Consider the following 24,146-nt stretch of genomic DNA (forward strand, 5'->3'; position numbering starts at 1 on the left):
ACACTTGAGGATACATAGTAAATCACATTGGCTTTCAGGTGACAGTCCGGAATTCCTCAGTTTCTCCAAACAATGTTTGTTTGCATAGCTTACTCTTAGGGTTTCAGTGGAGTCTTTTAACCAAAATGGCTAGGCTTTTGACAGTGCTGTTAAAAGAACTTGGAGAGGTGCATACTCAAGCAAAGCCTTTCTTTTGTTAGCATCCCTATATGTATCACCGCAATTGGGAAGACCACAGAAAAGGATATAAATAGAATGGATCTCAAGTGGTTATATTTAGAATATTTAGACGCTGCTCCTGATTTAGTGTCCTTTCATTAAAGAAATCTTGGCAGATTTTTAACTGGTGTCCATTGAAGAATAAATACAATGTTTGATATATTACTAGAAAGACTGGAAATGGAACTGTTTGTTTTTGGTACAAATTTGGTTTTTAATGTTTTGTTTAATGGTCTTAAGTTTGAACTGACTAAAGAACACAATATAGTAGTATAGGTAAATAAAGTTAAAAGACAGAATTACTATTTCAACAATGAGTATATCAAACACAATAAGATGTGTGTGAATAGGAAGACCACACTGGAATAGAAAATTGGCCCTGTAAACTTTCCCTTTGCAAGTTGTGACCATTTTTGCCAGTGGTGACTAAGTAACTAAGTAAAAATACTTTGAAGTACAACTTAAGTCATTTTTTGGGGTATCTGTACTTTACTTTCCTATTTATATGTATGACTTCTTATTCGGGTCACAAACTGGTTGAAAATGTTTTACTGATCAGAATATTATGTCTTTTTCTGACCGCCATACAACCAGTTGGTCATAACTGTGAGCTCTATACTGACCAGCTGGTCATAATTCTGACAACTATAATATGTGCTATATTATGTAGCCTACTGGTCATAGTTAAGACCTCATCACAACCTGGTAAAGACCACCTGACTACAGCTTATTACCTATACACTCTTAGAAAAAAGGATTCCAAAAGGGTTCTTCGGCTGTTCCCATAGAATAACCCTTTTTGGATCCAGAGAGAAGCCTTTTTGGTTCCACATTGAACCCTTTTGGTTCCCATGTAGAACCCTCTGTGGAAAGGGTCCTACATAGATCCGAAAAGGGTTCTACCTGACACCAAAAGGGTTCTTCAAAGGGTTCTCCTATGGGGACAGCCAAATAACCCTTTTTTTCTAAGAGTGTACTATAAAAAGTACTGCAGAGGATAAAATTGGATTTTGAAAACATTGTTCATTACATTTCTATTTGTTTCCATAGTAACCAATTCAAGTTAATCTGCAACATGTTCTTACATTTAAAATAGATCAAGCAATGGCAAAAACAAATCTACATTAAAAAAAATTGTACATCTGCATAGAGTAATTGGTTCATAATTCACCCACAGAAATTACATGCATAGAAATACTGGGAGTATATAAAGGCCCATTGTTTTATTTGATTAATACGAGTGGTGTGATGCGTAGATCCTCATCACGGACCTCTGAACACAAAAGATGATCTTGAAAAGTCGTGTGATGGGTCTGATCTGCAGTTAAAAGAAGCAGCGCATTACAACTTTATCTATTTGAGATTTTATAAGCAAACTAGAAAAGGCCAAAAACTTAGTGGAAACGTATTTCCATGGTACTAGTTGAATAATTTTGTGGCAGTTACAGCTTAGAGATGTCTTTAAAAAAGAGCAAATTGCTCATATTAATACTTTGCATCCTTCTCCAATACTGCCCAGGAGCCTATTTCAGGACTTTCCAGAGGTCCCGCAACACATCAACCTCCTGAGTTGTCTGGCTTTTCATGACATTTACTGTAAGAATAAAAAATAAAAAATATACATTTACGCATAATGTGGACATGCAGGACACGACATCACAGTAACGCACAGTAAAATATCTTTAACAGTCAGGATCTACTGAAAGTGGTAGCAAAGGCATGTTTGCTCCTCTGTCCCTTAATATTGAAGAGGGACATTAATTCAATCTGAAACATTTTAAGAAAGAGGATATCAAAATAAGACAGTAGTTGGATAATGAAAATGTTTAACTCCTCTCTAAATGGTGAAATTTAGCTTAAACCTAATACATGTTGAAATATTCAAACAACTTTTTCTAAACACACTCTCCATAATCCTGAGGACATTGTCCCGGACAGAGGTTCCCCAATTGAGGACAGCGTGGCAGTCTTACATTTTTTTATTTAAATGCAAATATTAAATTGTGTATAAAGAGGCAATAAAGAGACAATAAAATATTGTATTGTTCAAAAGTTGTCTGTCATACCATTCCTGCAACAAACAGTGTTAGAAATGGGTGTAATTGGCAAATCTCTTCCTCTTCAATGCAACTGCACACGTGTGAGTTTGAGTGAGCGACAGGGAGAATGCGCAAGAGAAAAATAGGAGAAAGTTTACATGACTCACCAAGGGAGGTGTCTGTTGAATCAGGGCAAGAGGGTTTTGCAGATGAAAAAAAAGCAGAGTTAAAATAGGAGTTGATTTGCTTTACAATCTTATATTATTAGAAACGGTGCTCTTTCAATTGTATTGACTTACACTACACTCTTAGAAAAAAAGGGTTCCAAAAGGGTTCTTTGGCTGTCCCCATAGGAACCATTTTTGGTTCCTGGTAGAACCCTTTTAGGTTCCATGTAGAACCACTTTGTGTTCCATGTAGAACCCTCTGTGGAAAGGATTATACATGGAAACCAATATAGTTCTACCTGGAACCAAAGGGTTTTACCTTGAACCAAATGGGGATCTTCAAATGGTTCTCCTACGGGGACAGCTAATTAAACCTTTACGGTTCTAGACACCACCTTTTTTTCTAAGAGTGTAAGATCAGACAATCATGGGTAGCTGAATAGCATGTTTCTTGGGGAATCCAGTCTCAGTGAGACCTGAAAAAACGTTAATGATCATCTGCATAGCTAGTACAAACCTAGCTCTTACAAAGCTGGTTAGTAGGAATCAATACACATTGAAATCAACGTATCAACATCAACATTTTGCACACAACTTACTGTCAGTGAGTATGGATTTAAGGAGTGGTGGTTCTGATCTCTCCTTTCCCTGGGATATGGCAGAATTGGTCACTCGTAAATGAGTGTGTGGCCAAGAACTGCTATAGAGGCCATGCATCAGGTCATTGACATGTTTCAGGAACTGTAAAGACAGAGACGAATCATGATTAACCATTACCTAAGGTCTTCACTAAATTAGACTTAGCCTAGCAAGTACATTGACTATGTTGCCCCTCGTCAATTTGGCAGTGAGGCAGACAGATGGAGGAGGATAGAGAGACAGACAGCAAAGCATAGGCTATTTCTTAGTCATCAGGCTGGATAACTTCTGTACTCCTTCCCTTTGTTCCTTCCTCCATCCTTCCAAATCCAAGCTAGAAGATTCCTGCAAAAACAGAGTATCAAGAATTGAAAACTGCAGTTGAGAGGTGTAACGTTAGAATGTGTGTTAGTCCAAATGTATGGTATTGTCAAATACAAAATACACATAAATACAAGGATCTCTGATGAATCAAGAAAATCTTCACATCCATATTGGGGGTGCAAGTTTCAAGAATTAGCCTAGCTTGCTGTCTTACAAACACTCAATGCTTCTCTCTCTCTCTCTCTCTCTCTCTCATTCACACAAATACACAGTTAGCATGACAACGTTGTCATTACAATGTTTTCTAAAGTTATTGTGATCATATCTCTCTCACTCTCTCACCACACACACACACACAAATATTTACTATCATTAACTAAACAGAAATCAAAATGTCAAAATGTTAGTTAGCTAGCTATAACCAACGCCTACAACAGCTAAAAATTAAAATGTACCATGTCCATGGAGGATTAGCCAGAGAGCTAACGTTAGCTAGCTAGCTAGCTACAATTAGCTGGGTAACAAGAATGCAGGAGATCTAGGACTACCACTTAGCAGTCAAATCTTTGACATTTTTTGTGTACATTTCAAAAAACTGTCTTTGTTTTCCAGCTGTGTTGCTGTGTAGATTCCCGGGTGCTCTGTGGTATGGATGTAATGTTGACGGATGCGCTCGAGCAGGCTGTCTGTGGGCAGAGATCTATTTCTGCGCTTGAAGCACAGATTCCAATCTGGAACTTCTGCTTCTTCTTTATTAAGCTTTTGTGGCAGACTTCACCTATTGGTATACTACTGCCACCTAAACCAAAAATATTCCATTGCTTTATTTTATTTATTTAATCTTTATTTAACTAGGTAAGTCAGTTAAGAACAAATTCTTATTTACAATGACGGTCTACCCCGGCCAAACCCGGACGATGCTGGGTGTGCAGGGGTACAGGCTAGTTAAGGTAATCTGGTTGTGATCTGGTTGCATGACATCCCGATCAGATTTCAACCAGTAAAATACGTCTTTATCACATTGTATGCCCACTGGGAGGCCTTGTAATCAATGTACACAAGCATAAACCCCCATGTCTCATGACACCTATATGTAACCCGCATCTGAATTTCTCTTCCATATACCCACAACAGTACTAGAGAGAGACAGCTAATGTGTGGTGTTATCTAAAGCTTCCCTTGAAAGACTGGTGCCATTTGTAGGTCTACCCCTTAGAGAAGAATTCTCTGAGATAGCAAGAAAGAATGTTTGTGTATCTGCCTGATTCAAAGTACAATGAAGAAAGCACCAGCTGTGCTGAAGTGAGTGTGCATTAGTGAGCTGATTTCAAATGGATGATCTGCGGGGACACTTTGAGGATTTACAGGAGTATTATTGCATTTTCAGCATTCTATCCGCCCACGGTAGCTGATTGGGTGGACTTTGACATGCATTCAACACATGCGAATGCCATCTGCGCTCCTGTCTCCGCTGGATCTATAATGGTTGAAGTTATTTCCCTTGTGGTTCTTCATTTTCCAGCAATATGTCCATAGGTACCTGGTTCGACTTTTTTTCTATCACTCTCTCTTGATTGTTTAATTTCTTGTGTTTCTCTGAATCTTCTCTGGTTTGTTTTCCTCCTCTCTCTTCTTGTTTGTCTTGCGGTTTCTACCCACCTTCTGTTTGAACATGCTGAAATCCCCCATGGGAGAGGAGCGGAGCTGTAGATTGAATTCAGTGTCTCTAATTTTCATCATTCTTAAAGAGCGGAGGAAGAGTTGGTGGTGGTGGTGTTGGTGGTAGTGGAAGGGGAAAGTGTCGGGTTTCCGTGTGTAGAGGTTGTTTAAGTGGTTATTTTCAATGTCTCTAACAGATATGTCCATTTCCATTTGAGGAGGGGAAAACTCTAATAAAACAACATTGTGGAGAAGCGAGTGCAACCCAGGGGAGACATTTTGTTAGTTCTCATGTGACTGGCCATGTGAGGCAAGAGTCTCTGAGCTCAGCTAAATCACCATGGTGCAGTTTTCTGGAGGACAAGGAGCTAATGGTGGGACTTCTGTGTGCAAAAGGAGAAAAGAGAAAAGCTATAAGAGAGAGCTAGGGAAGTTTCCATCCCGATAGCTCACTGTTGGCAACCAACAAAGGCTGAACACTAGACTCTCCTCTCTCTCCTTATACAGCTGTTTTGACTTTACGCTCCACCTTGGAGGAGTCTGACTAATTTATCTATCCAGGAGACCATCTTCTGTAATAGTAACTGTGGTGCTTATGCAATTTCCCATCCTTTTATACATCCACCCATTAAACTTCCTTCAGTAACAATGAGAGGTTCAAACAGCATGACTTGTAATTGGTGAGCTGCTGCCCACCGCTATCCTTCACCGGTCGGCCCTGTGCCACATGGAAGGCCTGCCCCCTGCGCCTGCTCACCTCTACTAGCCCCCCACACTAAGTGACAGGCGTCACGGTTCTGCTCAAGTGGAAGGAAGCCTGTATCTCACAGCCTTCAAGTACAACTAGGGGACATGTTGTCATCAGCAGCGCATACACACACTCATACTACGCATAGCTCACTCACACCACAACACACACATGCACCCTCTCCATCCTTTGCGTAACGTCCTCTGGTGTCACAGCCAGATAGAGCCCCATTCACACAAACCTTCACTGGCCCCTTTTGTTGCTCTACGATTGAAACCATCTGAGTAGAGGTTGTTGAGGACCACCTCGGAGATAAGGCCTTGCAGTGGTTAAATAAACAAGGCATTGTCAGGAAATGCTTCCACAATTCGCAGTGTCATGTTCATGCATTTCCCGTTGTGGAACTTTGGGTTTTTGTATGTCAATTGATGATGGTGAGAGGCATAGGGATATGTGGGAAACCTGAGCCATTTTTAAGGGGAATGGGAGACACCGATGGTGGTTTTTGACAAGTGCAATAGAAGATCTAGCCCTCATCCTCTGTAAAACTTAGATTCAGCAGGTTGTATGGAGTAAGGAAGGCATAATAATGTGTACTGTGACATTCATAGAGGTTATCATAAAGTCACTGGCGTAACACACCCACGCAACTTTATTTTTAGAATGGAAAATATTTTGGGTTAAAATACTTCCAATATGATTGAAGGTGTCTTTGGCTATGCCGGATGAAGTGATATGACATGCTATTCTATAAAATCCTTTCTCTGTAATTAATATTACCTGATTAAGCTAATCAGGTAAATGTAATTAACTAGAAAGTCTGGGCACCACGAAAGAAGGTTAATAGAGCTGTTATCTTCCGAATAAACTCTTAAAGACCTAGTAATCTTTTACATCAGTAGCAGTCAATATTTAATCGTCACTTTATTCAGTCTCATCTGAAAGTTGTAAATTCTTGGTTATCTTCACGAACCCTGGCTAACAAGTTGAATCAGCAATACAAAATTTGGTTTAATAATTTATTTACTAAATACATAAATAATCACACAGAATTACATCGACACAGAATAGATCATACATTGATTACAAATTATGTCATAAAGGAAAACGTCCCTAGCGGACGGAACAGATATGACAGCTGGTTCCACAAAGAAAGGGGGTTGGGTTTTGAATGAAAGAGCGGGAAGACTGAGTAACAAAGGGAGAAGCTATGCTATCGTAAATACAGAATCTTATACATTCTAAATAACCGACCATTTGGAAAAAGGAAAATGCAATAAATATTTACTCTGAGCTGCGCTTCAGTAGTTTGGTCGTAGATGGAAGGCCGGGTTGCCCAGCAGGGATCTCTTGTCCTCTGAAGAATGTCTCTGGTGGTAAACTGGATAAGTTGTAGTATCATTGTGTGTGTTAGACTGGCTACGTCGTCCGTCCTTTCCTAGCCCACATTTACAGCGGCTGCTGCTAACTCAACTGCTAGGAGGTATCACTTCTGGAGTGAATAAGAGTTCAAAGTTCATACCAAGTTTCCATACTTTTAAGCTCGTACTATATTCTGGCTGGTATAGTCGAAAGTCATCCTTTCGGCATGTCGATCATCACAATGAACACGATGCTAATTTCGGTTATTATCTGAGCCCTTTTAACGTAGGACTGTCGTCCTCACGTCCTCGGAACAGAAAGTTGAATTTTCGTCAACGGGTTTATATAGTGGTGAAAGAAGGGCGTGTTTCATAGTTTACAACCAAAGTCTGTTCACTTGGGCGGGGCCTTTGAGTGAGTAGAGTTTCTCTATGACAAACCGTTCTCTCATTTAAGAAGCTAAAATTACATTTCATCTTTTCACAAATAGTTTCATATTTAAACATATAAATTGCACAACAATTCCATGTGAATCTGATAACTAGAATGTGTCGACTTTCCAAGATACAGTTTATGTCATCCTGTCATTAGTAGTAATGTCTCAGACAACAACTGATCTGAGATCATATTCATTAAGTACCAACGCATATTTTCAACTGGTTGGATTACCGAAATATGGTTCCGTTTCCCACCTTTCGATGTTACCAGACTCTCTATGTTACAAAGGCTTTACAAGAGTCAACTCTATAAAGTAGAGAAAGAGAAAAAGGGAAAGGTATTTATGGGGGTCATAAACCTCCCCCAACAGGCCAACGTCATGACATTGTTCACTTCCATGTCGGATCGATGCCTGGAAATTCCCTTGTCCAGAGCAAATGATCTCAATTTAAAACTCTCCCAAAAAGTGTTTATTGGATATTAACTAAAAGATTATTTTATTTTATTTTACCATTATTTTACCAGGTAAGTTGACTGAGAACACATTCTCATTTACAGCAACGACCTGGGGAATAGTTAAAGGGGAGAGGAGGGGGATGAAGGAGCCAATTGTAAGCTGGGGATGATTAGGTGACCGTGGTGGTATGAGGGACAGCTTGGGAATTTAGCCAGGACACTGGGGTTAACACCCCACCCCTACTCTTACGATAAGTGCCATGGGATCTTTATTGACCACAGAGAGTCAGGACACCCGTTTAACGTCCCATCCAAAAGACGGCACCCTACACAGAACAGTGTCCCCAATCACTGCCCTGGTGCATTGGGATATTTTTTTTAGACCTGAGGAAAGGGTGCCTCCTACTGGCCCTCTTATGTAGTTTCTTGCAATAGCCATCTGTGACTTAAAATAATATTTATATCAAAACCGTTATTCCTCAAAGATGTCTCAGATTTGTCTAAAACCATGAGCCGGGTCAGCTGTACCATAAGGACCCTTTATTCATGTCCTCATTACATGTAGTGCAACAAGACCAACCATGGTATGTCAAGTTCTCTACTTTGATAGATTTAAACAAACAATATTCAAATCACCATGGCCATAAACTGTCAACTCCATCTGCCTGATAGTTTATTTTGGCTCAAATACACTGAACCAAAATATGAACGCAACATGTAAAGTACTGGTCCCATGTTTCATAAGCTGAAATGAAAGATCCCAGAAATGTTCCATATGCACAAAAAGCTTATTTCTCTAAAATGTTGTGCACTCATTTGCTTACATCCCTGTTAGTAAGCATTTCTCCTTTGCCAAAATAATCCATCCACCTGACAGGTGTGGCATATCAAGAAGCTGATTAAACAGTGTGATCATTACACAGGTGCACCTTGTGCTGGGGACAATAAAAGGCCTCTCTAAAATGTGCACAGATGTTTAAAGTTCTGAGGGAGGGTTCAACTGGCATGCTGACTGCAGGAATATCCACCAGAAATGTTGCCAGAAAATGGAATGCTAATTTCTCTACCATTAGCCGCATAAGCTGTTTTAGAGAATTTGGCAGTACATCCATCTATCCTCACAACCGCAGACCACATGTATGGCGTTGTGTGGGCGAGCAGTTTGCTGATGTCAACGTTGTGAACAAAGTGCCCCATGATGGCAGTGAGGTTATAGTATGCATGGGTATAGGCATAAGCTACAGACAACGAACACAATTGCATTTTATCGATGGCAGTTTGAATGCACAGAAATACCGTGACAAGATCCTGAGGCCCATTATTGTGCCATTCATCTGCCGGCATCACCTCATGTTCCAGCATGATAATGCAAGGCCCCATGTCGCAAGAATCTGTACACAATTTCTTGAAGCTGGAAATGTCCAAGTTCTTCCATGGCCTGCACACATGGAACATGTTGGGGATGCTCTGGACTGACATGTACGACAGCGTGTTCCAGTTCCCGCCAATATAAAGTAACTTCGCACAGCATTGAAGAGGAGTGGGACACACCACAGAACACAATCAACAGCCTAACGTCAACTCCATCAGAGTGCTGAAAGATCTGATAGAATGGATGTTTTTATTGGGGATTTTAAAATGTTTGTTTTTTTTAGAGGCATAAATATGTACGTTTTGAGTATCGGTTGTCAACACTGTTAGTGGCTTGTCAACTCTGTCACTGATGGAGTCAATCATTTTTTGTCAATATTCAGAAAAAGTATTTGAATCACTGTTCTGCAACATATGCTTAAACAACTGATGTTTTTGCTATGCTAGACCTAAGGGACAATGTTTGCCTTATAAATATTGTTTTATGTTTGAAATCTAGAAAAACATGCCAAAATGCGAACAAAATTATCCCTGGAGCATTTAAGAGCGCTATAAAACAAAACAAAAAGAAGTTTGGAGATTTGTATTACCTATTTGAATAACCTAATCTTAGAATTAAACAATCAAGGCCATTAAACACTTGTTGGTCAATAATTGTAAAAATGAAATTACGTTTATGGTGTCTGACGGAGTTGACATGAATCCAGATAGTTGCATTTTATGAAGAAAAAATATGTAATTAGGAGGTTGTTCCTTTACATGGTGTGATAGCTGATATGTTGGTAGATCAAAATATACAAATCAAATCAAATGTATTTATATAGCCCTTCGTACATCAGCTGATATCTCAAAGTGCTGTACAGAAACCCAGCCTAAAACCCCAAACAGCAAGCAATGCATGTGAAATAAGCACGGTGGCTAGGAAAAACTCCCTAGGAAAAACTCCCTAGAAAGGCCAAAACCCAGGAAGAAACCTAGAGAGGAAACAGGCTATGAGGGGTGGCCAGTCCTCTTCTGGCTGTGCCGGGTGGATATTATAACAGAACATGGTCAAGATGTTAAAATGTTCATAAATGACCAGCATGGTCAAATAATAATAATCATAGTAGTTGTCGAGGGTGCAACAAGTCAGCAACTCAAGAGTAAGTGTCAGTTGGCTTTTTCATAGCCGATCTCTGAGAGTATCTCTACCACTCCTGCTGTCTCTAGAGAGTTGAGAACAGCAGGTCGGGGACAGGTAGCACGTCCGGTGAACAGGTCAGGGTTCCATAGCCGCAGGCAGAACAATACACTGCCATTCAAAAGTTTGGGGTCACTTAGAAATGTCCTTGTTTTTGAAAGAAAAGCACATTTTTTGCTTTTCTTTTGTCCATTAAAATAACATCAAATTGATCCGAAATACCGCGTAGACATTGTTAATGTTGTAAATGACTATTGTAGCTGGAAAAGGCAGATTTTTTTATGGAATATCTACATAGGCGTACAGGGGCCCATTATCAGCAACCATCACTCCTGTGTTCCAGTTGCACGTTGTGTTAGCTAATCCCAGTTTATTCATTTATTAGGCTAATTGATCATTATATAACCCTTTTGCAATTATGTTAGCACAACTGAAAACTTTGGTGCTTATTAAAGAAGCAATAAAACTGGTCTTCTTTAGACTAGTTGAGTATCTGGAGCATCAGCATTTGTGGGTTAGATTACCAGCTCAAAATGGCCGGAAACAAAGACTTTCTTCTGAAACTCATCAGTTTATTCTTGTACTGAGAAATGAAGGCTATTCCATGCGAGAAATTGCCAAGAAACTGCAGATCTCGTACGCTGTGTACAACTCCCTTCACAGAACAGCGCAAACTGGCTCTAATCAGAATAGAAAGAGGAGAGGGAGGCCCGGTGCACAAATAAGCAAGAGGACAAGTACATTAGAGTGTCTAGTTTGAGAAACAAACACCTCACAAGTCCTCAACTGGCAGCTTCATTAAATAGTACCCGCAAAACACCAGTCTTGACGTCAACAGTGAAGAGGCGACTCTGGGACGCTGGCCTTCTAGGCAGAGTTGCAAAGAAAAAGCCATATCTCAGACTGGCCAATAAAAATAAAAGATTAAGATGGGCAAAAGAACACAGACACTGGACAGAGGAACTCTGCCTAGAAGGCCAGCATCCCGGAGTCGCCTCTTCCATGCTCAAAGGGATAGTCAATGTCTGCTTTTTTCCCATATACCAATAAGTACCCTTCTTTGCTAGGCATTGGAAAACCTCCCTGGTCTTTGTGGTGGAATCTGTGTTTGAAATTCACTGCTTGACTGAGGGACCTTACAGATAATTGTATGTGTGGGGTACAAAGATGAGGTAGTCATTCAAAAATAATGTTAAACACTATTATTGCACACAGAGTGAGTCAATGCAACTTATTATGTGACTTGTTAAGCATATTTTTACTCCTAAACTTATTTAGGCTTGTCATAACAAAAAGGTTGAAAACTTATTGAATCAAGACATTTCAGCTTTTCATATGTAATAAAAAAAATTATATTCCGAAAAACAGCATTCCATTATGGGGTATTGTGTGTAGGCCAGTGACAAAAAAAATCTAAATTTAATAAATGTTGAGTTCAGGCTGTAACACAACAAGTTGTGGAAAAAGTCAAGGGGTGTGAACACTTTCTGAAGCTACTGTATTTGGTAGCATTTTATAACAACTCCACGTAATAAAACATTTATAATTGGTTAGTAAATAGTTTAGTCATTATCTATTAATCTTTACTCCATTCATAAGATGTTTAATATAGGTCCTTATAAACCATTTACTAATCACAAGTTAAGTGTTTTTGTGCAGCCTCATCTAAAGGATGGGCTATTTATACTTTATAAATACTTTATAAATGTTTTGAGTGACCAGCATAATTTCTCACAAAGTGCTAGACATGCCATTGATAGACATTCCAGCAGTACCTGATGCTCCTTAAGGTCTGAAAATAGCCTAGAACATATCAATTGTAAAAGAATAACCACACAACGCAGGATTTTTAAGGAAATATACATATATTTTTGGACTCTTATTAGTTATTTACTGAAAAGTTGTACGCCTTTCAATACTTCAGGAAGTCATCTAACTATTGACAGTGAACAGGACGGTGTTAATATTAAGGAAAATATTTGTTGGAAAAAAGTTGTCCTGTTTTTCAAGAATCCCTGAGCTCTAAAACAGCAACATCTTCTCTCAGCATCATGGCAAAATTTGTAAAATAGCATGAGATTGGCGAAACTGCGCTACGCCACTGCATACAGTAAATTACAGTGCCTTCAGAAAGTATTCATACCTCTTGACTTATTACAGCCTGAATTCAGAATTGATCAAAAATATTTTTTTCTCTCACCCATCTTTACACAATACCCCATAGTGAAAAACTGAAAACATGTTTTTAGAATGTTATGCAAATTTATTGAAACTGAAATGCAGAAATATCGCATTCACACCCTTGAGTCAATACTTTGTAGAAGCATCTTTGGCAGCGATTAGAGCTATGAGTCTTTCTGGTTAAGTCAACAAGAGCTTTCCACACCTAGATTGTGTGACATTTGCCCATTATTCTTTTCAAAATTCTTGATCATTGCTGCACAACCATTTTCAGGTCTTGCCATAGATTTTCAAGTAGATTTAGGTCAAAACTGTAACTCGGCCACTCAGGAACATTCACTGTCTTGTTGGTAAGCAACTCCAGTGTAGATTTGGCCACATTTGGCAATATCGCTCCTTCCACTGGTCTTGCAAAATCCAGGTGAATGCACTGTCTCGGGCTCTCTGGCCAATCCCAGGGAAGCAGTGGTGCTAGGCTTGGTGGGTTTCGGATGGTTTGACATGACGGGCAGGATCTGGCTTTGGCTTCAATGTCATGGTCTAGTCCCAGCCACCAGAAAAATATCTACGTGCTAACTCCTTCATCCGGACGATGCCACAATGTCCAGAGTGCAACTCGTTCAGGATAGGTTTCAACAGCTTTGGTGGTATGATGACACCCATACCTCAGAGTAGGAATCCAGCTGTCACTGTCAACTCCTTTCCCCGTGAAAGGTAAGGCTAGAACTCCGGCGGCGCATCAGCGATGCATGACAGATTGCTTCTCATCACTCGGTCAAACACTCTGGACAGTGTTGGATCTCCTCCTGTTTCCTTCTTGATCTGGTGAGCTGTCACAGGAGTGGTCTCCACCATGTTGAAATAGATAATCTTCTGTTCACTGCTCTTAGGGCAGTCATGTGGAGGAGACCTGCCACGCGCTTCAGACCTCCGGTACTTAAAACCTGTTAAGGTGTAGGGGGCAGTATTTTCACAGCCAATTGAAAAACGTACCCAAATTAAACTGGTTACTACTCTGGCCCAGAAACTAGAATATGCATATTATTAGTAGATTTGGATAGAAAACACGCTGAAGTTCCTAAAACTGTTTGAATGGTGTCTGTGAGTATAACAGAACTCATATGGCAGGCCAAAACCTGAGAAGATTCCATACAGGAAGCGCCCTCTCTGACCATTTCTTGGCCTTCTATAGCCTCTTTATGGAAAACAGAGGATCTCTGCTGTAACATGACATTTTCTAAGGCTCCCATTGGCTCTCAGAAGGCGCCAGAACGGGGAATGATGACTCTGCAGTCCCTGGCCGGAAAACAGTAGGGGATTTGGAAAGTGGTCGATCTGAGAACAATGACACAGGTGCGCACGAGCATGTGTAGACACCATTTCCTTCTTTCAGTCTTAGAACGAAAACAACGTCTCCTGATCGGAATATTATCGCTATTTTACGAGAAAAATCGCATAAAAATTGATTTTAAACAGCGTTTGACATGCTTCGAAGTACGGTAATGGAATATTTTGAAAATTTTTGTCACTATATGCGCCGGCGCGTCACCCTTCGTATAGTGTCTTGAATGCAAGAACAAAACGCCGCTATTTGGATATAACTATGGATTATTTGGAACCAAAACAACATTGGGTGTTGAAGTAGAAGTCCTGGGACTGCATTCTGACGAAGAACACCAAAGGTAATCCAATTATTCTTATAGTAAATCTGAGTTTGGTGAGTGCCAAACTTGGTGGGTGTCAAAATAGCTAGCCATGATGGCCGGGCTATCTACTCAGAATATTGCAAAATGTGCTTTCACCGAAAAGCTATTTTAAAATCGGACACCGCGATTGCATAAAGGAGTTCTGTATCTATAATTCTTAAAATAATTGTTATGTTTTTTGTGAACGTTTATCGTGAGTAATTTAGTAAATTCACCGGAAGTTTCGGTGGGTATGCTAGTTCTGAACGTCACATGCTAATGTAAAAAGCTGTTTTTTGATATAAATATGAACTTGATTGAACAAAACATGCATGTATTGTATAACATAATGTCCTAGGGTTGTCATCTGATGAAGATCATCAAAGGTTAGTGCTGCATTTAGCTGTGGTTTGGGTTTATGTGACATTATATGCTAGTTTGAAAAATGGGTGTCTGATTATTTCTGGCTGGGTACTCTGCTGACATAATCTAATGTTTTGCTTTCGTTGTAAAGCCTTTTTGAAATCGGACAGTGTGGTTAGATAAAGGAGAGTCTTGTCTTTAAAATGGTGTAAAATAGTTATATGTTTGAGAAATTGAAGTAATAGCATTTTTAAGGTATTTGTATATCGCGCCACGGGATTAGACTGGCTGTTGCGTAGGTGGGACGATTTGGTGCCACCTACCCTAGAGAGGTTAAACTATATAAGATACTTGTATGTTCATAAATGTTTAATATTACGATTATGTATTTGAATTGCGCGCCCTTCAATTTCACCGGAGGTTGTCCACAGGCCTAGCCTTAAGAAGGAAATCAATTCCACAAATTAACTTTAAAGAAGGCGCACCTGTTAATTGAAGTGCATTCCAGGTGACTACCTCATGAAGCTGGTTGAGAGAATGCAGAGTGTGCAAAGCTGTCATCAAGTCAAAGGGTGGCTATTGAAGAATCTCAAATCTCAAATATATTTTGATTTGTTTAACACTTTTTTTGGTTACCATGTGATTCCAAATGTGTTATTTCATAGTTTTGATGTCTTCACAATTATTCTACAATGTAGAAAATAGTCAAATAAAGAAAAACCCTTGAATGAGTAGGAGTTCTAAAACCTTTGACCAGTTGTGTATATCATAAGTAAGTATATAATTTGTATTTATTGTTATTTGTAAACCTTGCCAAAAGAATAAGCAGCAGCAGTACAAAACCATAGCTAGACTGGCACATTAGACGGCACATTAGACGGCACATTACTCACTCGCCAGATGTGCAATTAAAGGGGAATTACACACAAAAAATGGTCTTCTGATGTGATTTAAGAGTTGACATGGACTCAGAACATTCAATTTCGTTGTTTCTCTTTGAACAATTAACATTTTTAGAGTGAAAAACAAAAAAATCTCAATCCAGGAAAAATAAAACAGAAAACATCATTTGGGGGGAAAAAAATCACAGTACTACTTTTTTCTTGTACACTAAGGACCTGGGGAAGAGTTGCACGGGAGAGGAGAAGAATGTGCCTATTTGAAAGCAAGAAAAAATGAGTAGCTCGCGACATGTTTCATTCTACTAGTTCCACCAGGACCTCTGCCTTTCCAGCCATGGGGACGGTCTCTCCTGTATAGGTCTTTAGCAGGGGTTTTCATGTGTCAGTGAAAGGTGGTTCAGCCTTTCTTTGAATAGCTTTTCTAAAATGAGCGAAACAGCTCCTCCAGTATCGATTTCCGTCTTGATTGGCTGTCACCCAACAGTGATTTGACACCGTAGGCTGTAAAGCCTCCTTTTACTGTCAATACCTTGATGGGTCGCTCCTCTTAAGAGTCTGTGTCACTATTGCTTGACTGTTCCTGCTTTACAGCATGCAGATGTTTCTTCTTAGTACACCAGCTGGATGTTTTTCCTTTTCCCAATTTTTTCTTATAAGTGTCCTTCACTGGTGTCTCTATTTTTTCTTTACCAGCTCGCACAATATGTCCTTTCTTTTCACAATAGCGACATGTCAGCTCCTTTGCCCAGCATTCCGATAGGTGATGACCCCGTTTTCCACATCGGTAACACTACAAGGAGCTTGATTTTTGTTTTTCCTGCGCTTCTGCTACACTGCACTCTTGATGCAGCCCCCAGCTGCTGTTCTTCTTTTCCAGTTAGCTCCATTGATACAGCAACCTCAACTGTTTTCCGTAAGGTTAGATTGTCTTCAGAGAGTAGGTGCTTTGTATTGCCTTACTCCTTAAGCCACACACAATCCAATTGCAGATAGTGTCATTCAATGTTGCATTAAACTCACAATGTTCTGTTAGTATCTTTAGCACTGCAACATATTGAGCAACGGATTCACCTTCCTCTTCGTTCCGTTTCTGAAACCTGAATCTCTCTGCAATTACAAGTGGTTTGGGGTAAAAATGTCCTTCCAAAGATTTCACAATGTCCACAAATGACTGGTCACCTGGTTTCTTATGGGGATAATAATGATGACAGAACCCTGTGAATTTGTATTTAGAATTTTGTTGTCGCTCATTGAGATTTGTGGTTGCAAGTACGATTCGCATATGTGTAAATAGATTTTGCAAGCTTGTATCCTAATGTATGAAACATTTAACAATGGTTGCAAACTTGTAACTTGACATTTGAATACATTTAAAAAGATTTGAAAGCATCATTTATTTTCAGAATTATTACAAGTCCATTTACAACTAAGAATATTCTGCTGTGAATCAAAAAACCACTTGCAGATGTTTTTATCTGCACGTGCTCGGAGTTCTGTCACTGTTGTCGCGTTACCAAGAGATTTGTAAACTTGTAGAAAGTTTTGTACATTTGTGGAAATAGATTTGCATGTACAGTTTTTATTTCAGCAGCTCTGGGGTCAGGACCTTTATCCCCTGACAAATCAGCCCAAAACTGCAGCCGCCTATTGCTGCAACCATTAGCTGGATTGTTCCATCAATCAAATCTCAGAAAGTAATTTGAAGAGGAGAAGAAGTAATTTCTGCAAAGTAACAACATTACTTACTCCTTGGCCTGAAATACTAGAATGAAATGGTCTACTTGAAGGTAATAATCTATTTTATATTTGAAATGGGATGACAGTAGTTTGTGTAAAGTGAAATATGATGGTACATTTCAGATGAAATTGACAGCAGCTAATGTTAGCTAGCTAGCTTTCTGGCTTCATCCTAGCTTTACTAGTATCTGTCAAGCTTAATCAGACAGCTTTAAAGGCGAGGGGGAAAAATGTATATAATATTTGGAAACCATCTCATTGATAAAGTTGATATAAATGCCATTAGCAAGCTAGCTAACTAAATTGAAACTTGTTCTTGGAGTTTATTCACAAGGTTAGATAGAAATAGATCCACACGTTATTCTCTATCATGCAGAATTGTAAACTTGTAACTTGGGAATCTAGTTCAGTAATACAGACATCAATGATTTCTGTCCCAGGATACTGAACTGTGTGCAAGTTTTTTTCCAATTTAGATCAGTTAGTTGAATGACTTGTTAGTCAGGTGCTGGAACAAAAACCTGTACACTCCTGTGTAAAAAACGGTGGTTGTCATGACTTCAATTGACTAAATACAAGTACCATTTTATTTTGTCAACCTATGCAGGGTTGTCAATTCATTTCCAATGTCCTGCAGAACATTTCCCTGCATCCAGGTTGAGGCCTGCTACCAGCAGGAACATGGAGCACTCCATGTCAGTGTCAGTAAGTCATGCATATTTATATATATATATATATATATATATATATATATATATATATATATATATATATATATATATATATATATATACTGTATAATACTCCACCTGAGCCAAAGGGAGGTCAAGGGTGAGGGCTTAGGGGGGAGTGAGAGTGAAGTTACAGACATGAAGATACAACTTGAATGACAGAGTAAGGCTGCTTTCAAAACAAAATGCTTGAAACACACGTCTACACAGCTGTTTGGTTGAAGAATAGTATGACAAACAGCATAACAGAAGCCTCTCCCAACACAGTCCTCACTTTTAAAGCCTTTTGAGGTGGTGTGTCTTTTACGCAACCATTTGTCTAATTAGAAGACACCCTGATAGTCCTCAATAATCAACAATGTAAATGTTAACTCTCTTGCTCTCTCTTTCAATTGCATTCAGTACCCCTATCCATCTTTCTACAGGTGCTCCAGAGCCTTCTGACCAACTACCTGCAATCTCTCCAGAGCAGAGCAAGCTGATGTTCCGCTGATGGTAATATACTTTATGCATTATGTAAACCTCCTTGACTATGGCTGTCTGTCTGTGTGATGACATACATGTATAGCATATTATCCAGGACTACTGGTTGGATTGGATTTACTGTACTCACACCAAAACTCATGCCATCTCCTCCCTCTAAAAGTCTCCCAGCCAAACTGACATGTGTCCAACCCCCTATCCACAGGTGAGTCTGCTGGGCCATGGAACTCTAGAGCAGTACATAAAAAACCTGCCACCCTGTTGTCAGCTGAGCTATCAGCAGAACAGTTCCATGAGGAAGGATGCAACTATCAAGCCTTTTCAAAGGCCAAATTTGGGGGATGATAACCAAATGCAATAAACTTTTGTATAAACTACTCATGCTCCTTGTTTAAAACTATACCTTTTTCATAACCTGTTCTTCACATTTTAACTAACTACTATGGTAACTTAAACATCAAACAACATGCAGACTTTCTCCATCAATACAACACTTGGTGCTCTTGACTCCAAAAGGTCTAAAATCAATGCAAGTCTCATGTCCAGGTTAAATACATGTTTATTCATGTATATAAAGACTTGTAAATGAGCATTTCACACAGGTGTACCAACTACAATATATATCCCAGACAAGCCTGAAGAATAGGACAAATAGACAAGTGAATATAAGTCAGTTATTGTGTCTGTAGCAGTTTGTATGAATGACTGGTTGCATAAAATACATGTTGATGTTAAATGGCTGCGAGACAGAGATAAGGAGTCTCTTGCTGTAATGTCAGGTAAGGTACCACTGAAGGCCCCAGTATTCAGTCTGGCAGCTGGAAGCATATGTGTCACCATCCAGGCCCATGTCACAGCATGCATATGCCTGATGGAGAGATGACAATAAATACATTATGTACCTTTCATCACCAAAGCCATGTTAGTATTTACTGCACGTGTTGCTGAACAATCCAACCATTCTGTTAGTGTAATTGATATAAATGGGCAATTCGCATACAATATCCACTTCCTAAGCATTGACTGTAATACCTCTAGCGATCCTGTGGCTGTCTGGCAGCATTCTACGTTCTTGTGATCTTACTCCCTCTCCACCTGAAATGCAATAATAACAAAAACATGAATAACAATGAGCCTAGTCAGTCAGTCATTTGGCTAACTAGGCTAATTAAACACTTGTAAATATGCACAAGACTATTCAGCCATAATTATACCAAAACAATACAGCCTATTTGCAGGAGGGGCATAATTATTGTGAACCTTTTCAATCAATAAACAGGCAGTGGAATTAAGTAGTTTGTCAAAAGCGTTCAAAAGTCAGTAAAAAAGTCTTTGAAATAAAGCTAGCAAATATATAATTTTAATTTTCTTGAATCCTAACATTATTCGCTACAGTGATGATGGTGGGAGTTTTCCCCAATTCTATACTGAACAAAAATATAAACGCAGTATGCAGCAATTTCAAAGATTTTACTGAGTTACAGTTCATATAGTGTAAGGAAATCAATCAATTAAAATCAATTAATTAGGCCCTAATCTATGGATTTCACATGACTGGGCAGGGGTGCAGCCATGGGTGGGCCTTGGAGGGCATAGGCCCACCCACTGGGGAGCCAGGTCCAGCCAAGTTTTCCCCCACAAAAGGGCTTTATTACAGACAAAAATACTCCTCAAGGTACACCTGTTCAATCACCTTCTTGATATGCCACACCTGTCAGGTGTGAATTTGTTTTCCCCTTGCATCTAAAGCTGCCTGATGAAGCTAACGGTAGCCAGTTGATAGTAAAGCTAGGATGAATGTCAAAGCCAGTAGCTAAAGTTAATTTGAAATGTACCATTTATATTTCATATGATAAACAAACTACTGTTATGTGTTTTCACCCAAGAAATCCATGTACACATAAGAGATTATTACCTTCAAGTAGATAGTTTTATTCTAGTACTTCAGGCCGAGTAGCGGCAACATTACTCTGTTCTTCTTTGATGGGGTTTAACAACGGTTGGCATCCAGTGTTAAGGGTGCATTACCGCCACCAGCTGGACGGAGTATTGAATAAGATTTTTTTTTAACTTTTCGGGAATGGGGTAAAACGACATCATACAAAGTAAAACACGTCAACTAAAAAATAAGAAACCCATCATCCTTCTTCAATCACAGTCCACTCCAAAATACATTCCTACACAGGCTCAGGGGCCTGTGATGAGGCTACATTCACCGACAGGATTTCTTGCACTGCCTTTCTTGCACTGCTGTAAAATCACGAAGACCCTAAAAAATGTTCAGCGGCATTCACAATGATTCCAATTTTCTTAGACTTCTTCTCCGCTTGTGCTGTACAGTTTATGACCATTGCAATAAATAATACTAAGTCCATCTTTTTAACATATAGCAATTCACTATCCCTCGTTTGATGAAAAACCATCACTGGTCTTGTTGGCTCTACTACCAATGCTTCTTCCCCGCCTCTCGCTCCTTCCAATGTTCTCACCGCCTCCAGATAGGAGACACGCTGGACACTCCTTACCCTTTCCACCTCATAGGGCACTCCAATAATTCAGGTGCATGTTCACCTCCACAGTTGCAACATTTCCCATCATCTGGCATACGATATTCTTCCCTTCTGCACACACTTGACACATGACCAAATCTTTTACATTTATGACAAAAGCTCTTACAGGGTATCTCATGAATCCTAACTTGATATGAGAAGGGAGAGACTCTTTATCAAAGAACAGTAGCATGGATGAAGTGAACTTTTTTTCTCCATCCACCATACAAGTCAATTGACCTGCACCAACCACATCGATGTCTTCAGTTATATCCTCTGCCTTTATTTCTTCCGCCAGCCAGGAAATAACCCCCTTTTATTTTTGACCTTTATTTAACTAGGCAAGCCAATTAAAAACAAATTCTTATTTACAATGACGGCCTACCCCGGCCAAACCCAGACGACGCTGGGCCTATTGTGCGCCGCCCTATGGGACTCCCAATCATGGCCAGATGTGATACGACACTGACTCCACACTTTCTTCCAACACATTCCAGATGTTCCTGGAGACGTTAAATGGATTTCCCCAGTAGCATTCATCCAAAACCCTGACCAAAAACGAGTCTAGTGATTTCCTATTTTTCAACATAGCTTTACTTCTTTGTTTCCCTTTTTCTTCGCCACTGTAACCCACTCATTCTCACTTTCTGTACTATTAGCTTCACTCGACTCACTAGCAGTTTCAAACAAAACCTCAGTTTCCACCATCTTCAGTCAACGAACGTACAGTACACTCTCTACTCTGGTTGCCCTTCATGGGTAGCTTCCGACTTCTCCTCTTCAAGCTACTCCCTGAGATTTGATTGATGGATCAATCCAGCCAATGGTGCAGCAATTGGCGGCTGTGGTTTTGGCTGATTGGTCAGGAGTAAAAGGTCCTGCCACCAACACTGCTCAAACCATTTTTTTTTACTTGCAAATCTCTTTCTACAAACTTATAAAACTTTCTACAATCTTATGAACCTCTAGGTAACGTGACAACAATGACGGAACTCAGAGCGTGTGCAGATAAAAAAAATGATCTGCACGTTTCTTTTTGATTCACAGCCTAATATTCATAGTCATAATGGACTTCACAAGTTTGCGACCATTGATCCATTTTTCACAAAACATGATACAAGCTTGCGAAAATAAATTACACATTTGTGAATCTTATGGTACTTGCAACAACGATGCTCAATGTGCGATCACGAAATTCAAAATACAAACTTACATGTTTCTGTCACTATTATCCCATAGTTTCTCAGACTGAACCAAGCTCCTTAGCAAGCTAAACATTTTAGCTCCCATCACACTAACGAATGTTGCCACTTTAATTTCATCTTTATTGCCATTGGCTGTGACATCTCAAATGTTCTGTGTAGACACTCCATTGCTCCACTGTTTCATCAAACTGATCAAATGCTCCTATTAAAGACACTTTATCACATTTCTTTCTTCGCTATCAGGTTTACTAGTAAATTTCTTATACTAGTTTACTTCATCCTCCTATTTTCACTCTTTTTTTTCCGTTTTTTTTATGATTTTCTTCTACTTGTTAGAACTTTTACTAACTTTGACTTCCTGTTTCTCCATTTATTTTCATTCACTCTGTTGTGACTACTCTCCTCCCCCTTGAGGCTCAAGCACAATGCAGCATTCAGTCAACAAATGGTGGATTCAACAATGAACGAACAATGGAAAGATCTTACTTTCATCACTGTCGTCATCCTGGAAAAATGCAGCATAATTCCATCGAACCTCGTCACTAGTTTCTTTGTTAAATTTAGTCTAATTCAGGAATGGGGACGGAGAAGTAGTTTTAAATGCAATTAGTGCTTTTCTTTCTTCTTCGTCTTCGTCTTCTTCGGTATATTGGCGTTTGCACAATTTGGTGTGCCTCCCGCCACCTACTGTGCAGGATGGAAACAGGATTCCCCCAAAAATGTAACAAACTACAAAAAAAACACAAATAAACAAAATCAAAAAAAGTCCCAAAAACCTTTCTGCCGCAGCCACATGAATGTCCAGTTTCTCTTACTTCTTTGAGACTTAAGCCATACCGTTGATAACTGAACGCCACAAAATCCACCTTCTTAACACACATGGTATCTTCTGGCTGGCAGCAAACACTTACTACAGTCTGTGGTGCATCTACTACCATACCTTCTCTAGCGTCACTTGTTTTCTCAACTCCTAAATCGCCTCCGCATAGGAGATTCAATAGAGCGGTCAAACTTTTGCCACCTCAATCTCCTTCACCCTTACAGGGCACTCCTGGAACTTGGGATCACAATTGCAACACCATCGTCCGTTTATACATCGTTCTTCAGTATACTCCATCCCTCTGCACAGACTTGAAACATGGCCAAATCCTTTTAAAATTGGTTTGAGGACGAAAGCTCATACAGCGTATCTTACTTAACCAAGCTTCACATGTGCAGGTAGGTGCTCTTTATCAAAAAACAACAGAACCAACAAACTTTCTTATTTTTCTCCATTCACCCAGCGGGTCAGACCCCGGGCACCAACCACAGCAGGAATTCTCTTCAGGTATTTAACCTGAACATACAGTACCAGTCAGAAATTTGGACACATTTTTAAAATGTTTACTATTTTCTACATTGTAGAATTATAGTGAAGATGTCAAAACTTTGAAATAACACATATGGAATCATGTAGTAACCAAAAACAAATCCAAATATATTTGAGATTCTTCAAAGTAGCTACCCTTTGCCTTGATGACAATTTGTAGAATTTCTTTCCTTCTTAATGCGTTTGAGCCATTCAGTTGTGTTGTGCCAAGGTACGGGTGGTATACAGAAGATAGCCCTATTTGGACCAAGTCCATTATGGCAAGAACCGCTCAAATAAGCAAAGGGAAACGAAAGTCCATCATTACTTTAAGACATGAAGGTCAGTCAATACGGAAAA

The 24,146-nt window shown here is 39.5% G+C and overlaps 1 protein-coding gene and 1 long non-coding RNA gene across 2 annotated transcripts in view; one reads left to right on the forward strand and one right to left on the reverse strand.

The window, feature by feature from the left end:
• Positions 1–24,146, forward strand: part of LOC106611510 (tenomodulin) — a 126,843-nt gene that overhangs the window by 64,230 nt on the left and 38,467 nt on the right. The gene's annotated exons all lie outside the window — the stretch shown is intronic.
• On the reverse strand, positions 19,226–20,683 carry LOC106611511 (uncharacterized). Its single transcript, XR_001330114.1, has 3 exons — positions 20,600–20,683; positions 19,717–19,779; positions 19,226–19,552 (listed from the first exon to the last, which is right to left on the reverse strand). It is a non-coding gene; the product is annotated as an uncharacterized LOC106611511 (long non-coding RNA).

This window comes from Salmo salar, chromosome 09 (assembly GCF_965601325.2).
Source record: "Salmo salar chromosome 09, fSalSal1, whole genome shotgun sequence".
In the NCBI taxonomy this organism is placed as follows: domain Eukaryota; kingdom Metazoa; phylum Chordata; class Actinopteri; order Salmoniformes; family Salmonidae; genus Salmo; species Salmo salar.